Below are 6000 nucleotides of genomic sequence, written 5' to 3'. Positions count from 1 at the left end.
CTGGCATTTATGAAAAATCGGGCTGACCCGTGTTCCAAACCATTTGCCGTCCACGCCGCGGTCACACAAAGCCGCGTGTGTGGCACGGCGTTCGGTGGTCAAGCGAGCTACTTTAATTGTCTCTCCAGGCAGGCGTTTAGAGGTGAGGAGGCAGCAGGGTAAGGTGAGAAGACTTTCCATCACACGCCAAGTGCCCGGCAGGAGAGCTGACAGCTGAACGATCCGGCACAAGGACAACAGAGGAATTATGCCGCCGACTTGACAGCTCTCCTGTCCCAAATATCCGACATGATCCCTCGCTCACGCCACGTCCGCTACATGCAATCTCTGCCAGACTGGACACTTGAAGCGCGTCTGCTTGGCAAGACTGGCAGCTCCATACCTTGGGGGATTATCAGCCCTTGGAGCTGCAAACATGTCCGGCTGTCACTCACCGCAAAGGGAAAAAAAAAAAAAAAAAACAGTTCTGTCCAAAAAAAAATTCAATTAAATTTAATTAATTTTTTATTTTTTTTGGGGGGGGGGGGGGGGGGCAGGAAATTGTTCCAATCTGTAAATATATCTCTTTAAAATCCACGTTTCATGGGAGGGAAGACAAGATTAAAGATGGCCATACTCCAGTGGAATTTTGGCCAGAAAACGTGTTTTTGGAACATTGGTTCAATATTTTAATTGTTAATGGGGTCAAATAGACTTTTTTTTTTTTTACCATAGTGATGAGTAAAATCAAAGGTAGATGGAATATTTTTCTCAAACACAATCCTGAGTGTTCATTCTGGAAAACCAAAACTTACTATTAGGCCTCATACAGACTGGACGTTTTTTGACGTTTTTTCAGCGGCTGTTTTTTTTTTTTTTTCTAGTCATTAAACTCTCCATCATGTTATCCTACGTGTCCATGCACACATAGGCCGTTTTCAGCAGTTTTGGGCAATGGCGTTTTTGAGCAGTAAAAAAAAAAAAGCAAAACGAGTGGGTCTTAAAGATGTTTTTCAGCTGTAAAAAACGCTCTAACGCCGATAAACGTTGATTAACGCTCAAAAACATTGCTCATCAGCGTTTAACAATTCTGATCCATTAAAAAAAAAAAAATCCTTAAACGCTAACGTGGAAAAACGCTAAATTTTATATTGCAAAAACATTGGAAAAAAGTAAAAAAAAAAAAAAAGTTGAAAACTCACTGCAAAGCTACTGGCGTTTTTAGAACATTATTATAACATCCAGTGCGCACGAGGCCTAATCCGCAGGTCTCAATCATCCGCTTCAAAATTTTTGGAATGGCAATCGAACAAAATGTTCAGAGTTTCCATATAAATCTGTTGAGTCCACAATGGTGCTATTGAATGCTCCAACAAATGAGTTTTTAAAATTTCCCCTAAGAATATTCTAACAAAGTTCTATTGGAGTATGGTCCGCTTTAGACTCTTAAGCAGGCCATACATTGGAGTATATTTTACAATCTCTGTACAATCCACTTTAGATCAACTGAGGTGTCATCTGGTTCCCCCAATGTGCTATAAGTACAATACTCAGTTTGCTTTGGATCAGCGTCATGAGTTTAATGGTGAGGGAGAGCCGTCCGGCAGCACCGTAACCACAAATGATGCTCTTGGGCAGTATCCATGGCATCATTTGTAGCTATGGTGTTGGTGGCCGGGCCATCTGCAACTCTTCATGATGATCTAGGGCAGGCGGCATGCAGGGGCGCCCCTTAGCATTTAGGAGAGGACGCTCCAGACCAGCTCCACCTACCACACTGCTGCACCCAAAAGGTAGGGATCAAATGTGAAAAGGGGACTGTGGGGGGGGGGGCTCTGTGATAGGAGGCTTTGATGTACAGGGAAAACCTCTGATTTAAGGGGGGATCTGATGTAGAGGGAGACCTCTGAGGTTAAAGGATTGGGTTCTGATGTATATTGGTGAGGGGGAGGCTCTGATGTATAGGGATACATCTGACATAAAGGGGGATTCTGATGTCTGGGGGAGAACTTTGACGTAAAGGCGGGGGGGGGGGGGGGGTGGCTCCCGTGTATTGGAAGACCTCTGACATAGGGGGGACTCTGATGTATTGGAAGACCCCTGACATAAAAGGGGGCTCTGATGTATAAGGAGACCTTTGAAGTAAAGTGGGGCGCTCTGCTGCATATCAAGATCTCTGACATAAGGGGGGGGGGGGGTCTGATGTATAGGAAGACCTCTCACATAAAGGGTGACTCTGCTGTCTGTAAGTTTTATGTAAAGGGGGGGGCTCCCTTTCATCCAGAGTTGACCGTAATTTGTTGATTTAGACCAGCTTCCCCGATAGCAACACTGGTGGACCATGCGCATGTGCAATACGTGTTGGCATGGCTGCTCTAGTCTCTACTAGGGGTTCATATGCTAAAGTGACAACACAGGAGCACAACTCTGAGGCAGGGACCTACCTGGTGGGGATTACCAGATATTTTAATGAAAGCTAAATATTTAAAAAAAAATTAAAATTACTTTTTAATCATATTATGTTAAAGCTTTATGCAATTTTAGTGATTGGAGGTACTAGAAGTGCTCTAATTTGATATATTATTAGATGAAGTTTTGATTTTTACTGCCTTAATAATGTGAAAAAAACAAAAAAGTCTGATGAAAGTGGGAAACCAAAATTTTTTCCTTGCCGATTTCTTGAAGGACGTGTTCTATGGCCAGCGAAGGACTAACTACTCGGCCGCTTCTGATCTTTTACAGTCCTGGAAGTATTCCCGTCTGCCAGTAAAAACGACAATTCTGCAGCGCGTTGTTTACACACTGACCCATCTTCCGCCGTCACCTGCGCGGATTGATGTGGCAATTGATATAATGTCGATGGTGTGCCAGGTTAAGAGTCAGACGGGCGTGTTGTTTTTCCATTGACCCTGCCAAGAGCCCGGCTCTTCTGGAGCATTAGACAGAACAAATACGATATAATCCTCCCATAAACCCCAAATGTAATATTCTGTGAAGGGATTACTTGCAGTTATGTGAACATCAAGTTCTTCATAGCAGTTTACTGTGGGGGGGGGATTATCTCTTGCTTGTCTTAAAGAGAACCGGTCACCAGTGGGCGTTCGAAGAAATCCCAAATGCCCAGTCTTACCTTGTTATAATACTGCAGCTTTACCTGCCATAGATATAATATTTAGATTTTGTTACTTGTATTCTCCCAATGTGGCCCATCATGGACGGATCAAAATTTGACCGATTCAGCGGAACCGGGCGATTTTCGATCCGTCTATGGGCAGGCTGTTTTCCAGAAGAGGATCTACCAATTTACTTCAGTACAACCAGCCTGTCTTTTTTTTTTTTTTTTTTTTTTTAAACAAGATCCCTGCTGGCGACTATAGCTGCCATCAGCAATACCCGCCAGCCATCTGTAAAGGCCCATCCTTAGGGCTGTACACATACCACAGCTATGGTTCATGGCCACTGCAAAAATAAAACGGCATGTCGTAATGGACGCAATTGCGGCACTGTAGTGCAGAATTTACAGGGTTAACTCAGGTGGTGAGGAGGCGACATAACTCCTCGCGGCCTGTAAAAATGCTTTATGATGAATGATCAAATGCTGACTGCTCTTCACTGTACATATAGGGCACTGTACATGCAAATAAGACCCTATTAAGCTTGTGTCTGGAGTATAGGTAGAGGCAGGATTTTGCGCCCTTATCTAAAAGCTGCCCCTGCAGACAATCGTGATCTGATGAATGGTGGAGGAAGAAGAATAGCAGGAATAAAATGGAAGTCACACAGATCCACAGAGTGGAAGAAGCAGGGCAGGGAGATTCCGTGCACTACAGATCTGCAGATACAGCTTCCTCTCCAGCAAGGAGAACAGTGAGCAGCACATCATTAAAGCTGGCCATAGATGGATCAAAATTTGGTCCGGTCAGCAGGGACCAAACTAATTTTGATCCATCTATTGCTGTTCCCATTGAAAAGGAATTTGATACAATAATCAACTTCTCTCAAATGGGATTGATGGTAAATCTTTGTTCAATCAGGGCCTGTAGCCAATCGGCTGAAGTACTGATCAGTGTATTCTGACAGCGGAGGAGTCATGGCTACTGTCAGTCATCTATGGCCAGCTTTACTACAAATCTGGTGAGATTAGAAGTCATAGGCATTAGTGTCCTAGATGATCTCACACTGCAGGTACAGAGTTATGTAGCTCAAGGCATGGGAAGTGCACTATTATTCAGGTACAATTTAGGACAAAGTTTATGATTTTCTGAAATGTAGAGGCACAATTAATAATTCTAGGTGTTCACTATAGCACTGGGCCTTTTGCTAGCCTTTATCCGGCCCTTGAGGCACTCTTCCTCCCAATGATATCAGGCACTATTCCTCCCACTGGCAATGGTGGGGCATAATTCCTGCCACTGACACTAATGATGGGCACTATTGCTCCCACTGGCAACAATGGGGCACTATTTATTCCAATGATACCAACAATGGGGCACCATTTCTTCCACTGATACCAATGAGGGGGCACTATTCTTCCCACTGACAATGTTTTCTCCTAACAATGATGGAAGCTCAATTCCTCCCACTGACACCAATGACGGGACACTATTCCTCCCACTGACACCAATCACGGGGCACTATTCCCTCCCACTGACACCAATGATGGGATACCAATTCTTCCCACCGACACCAACAATGGGGCATGGTTTCATCAACTAATAACAATATGGGGCACTACTCCTCCTAATGACCACACGTGATACTGGGACTAGTATAGTTTTCTATCCCCATCAGCCACAATCTGGACACCCAACACCACCCTGCACACCCCCCCCCCCCCCCCCCACACACACACACACACACACACACACACACACCAAAAGTTTGAAGGACAGTATACTGCCTAGGGTTGCACCGATACTGGTATTGGTGCTGATACCGAGTATTTGCACAAGTAACAGTACTCGTACAAATGCACCAATACCTGAAACCGATACATTCAGACTTGGCTCTTTAAGCTGTCAGTGGGTCTCCCCTGTGTTTAAAAAAAAAAAGCAGCCGGTGTCTTGTCAAATAGCGTCCTCCATCGGATAGTGTCCGCTGCGTACTGCGCATGCGCAGTACACAGGAACACAGATTCCGAAAATTGGCGAGGATGAACGGCGCCTGCGCCGTGAGTCCAGGTTCTATCCCCACTAAAAAAGAGCCGAGCGCAGCGAGGCCGAGCCCGAAGCGTGGCGAGCGAAGCTCGCCTGCGAGGGGCCCTCTAAAATTCACAACCCTATGTCCGCTTGGATGGTGGGGCTACCACCTCCACTCACGGCGCAGGCGCCGTTCAGCGTCGGAGATTTTCCGAAGCTTCGTCTGCTCCGTACTGCGCATGCGCAGTACGGAGCGGACACTATTTGATGGCAGGACTCTATTAGGCAGAACACCGGCAATGTTTATTAACAACAATGCTAAGCCCTGAAACACTAAAATAAAAAGAAACATTGTTTCTTTTTGTATATTTCTATTTCTTCATCTGTAGATCAAAGGGAAGGACACATGTCCTCCGTTTGACTCCTTAATTGACTCGAATCAGCCATAATTAACTCCCTCCTCCATTTAATTATTTCCTGCTTTTTTCTTTAGTTCACGTCTATTTTATAAACGATAAACAATTAACTTTTTTTTTTGTTTGCTTTGTTGGTGAATATTTTTACACATATAGATTACCATATATTTACACATTTCACATTGAAAAAGCGCTAACACAAACATGCAGACATGCGACTTATACTGCATTTATATGAGATTTGTTATACGTTTCCATTGTTTGTCTAATGCCCTCCTCTTTGAAGCAGATAAATAATCTGCAGATTTCTAGGAACGGCCACCTGCTTTATATGATAAATGTGTCCTCTCACAACCATTTTATCATGCTCATGTCCTTGGGAAAAAAAAAAAAAAACGGCTAGGGCAGAAAAATGTGGCAGCCCCCATCTCCTCCACACCTGGCCTAAATTACCGCTCCTCGCTTTG

The 6000-nt window shown here is 44.4% G+C and overlaps 1 protein-coding gene across 1 annotated transcript in view; it reads right to left on the bottom strand.

Moving 5' to 3' along the window:
• Window positions 1–6000, bottom strand: part of PLXNA1 (plexin A1) — a gene marked incomplete in the record, with an annotated part of 497669 nt that overhangs the window by 205178 nt on the left and 286491 nt on the right.

Source organism: Lithobates pipiens, unplaced genomic scaffold (genome assembly GCF_037356315.1).
Source record: "Lithobates pipiens isolate NorthernLeopardFrog02 unplaced genomic scaffold, aLitPip1_a1.2 Scaffold_23, whole genome shotgun sequence".
NCBI classification, from domain to species: Eukaryota; Metazoa; Chordata; class Amphibia; order Anura; family Ranidae; genus Lithobates; species Lithobates pipiens.
This window is presented reverse-complemented; position numbering and strand designations above follow the sequence as displayed.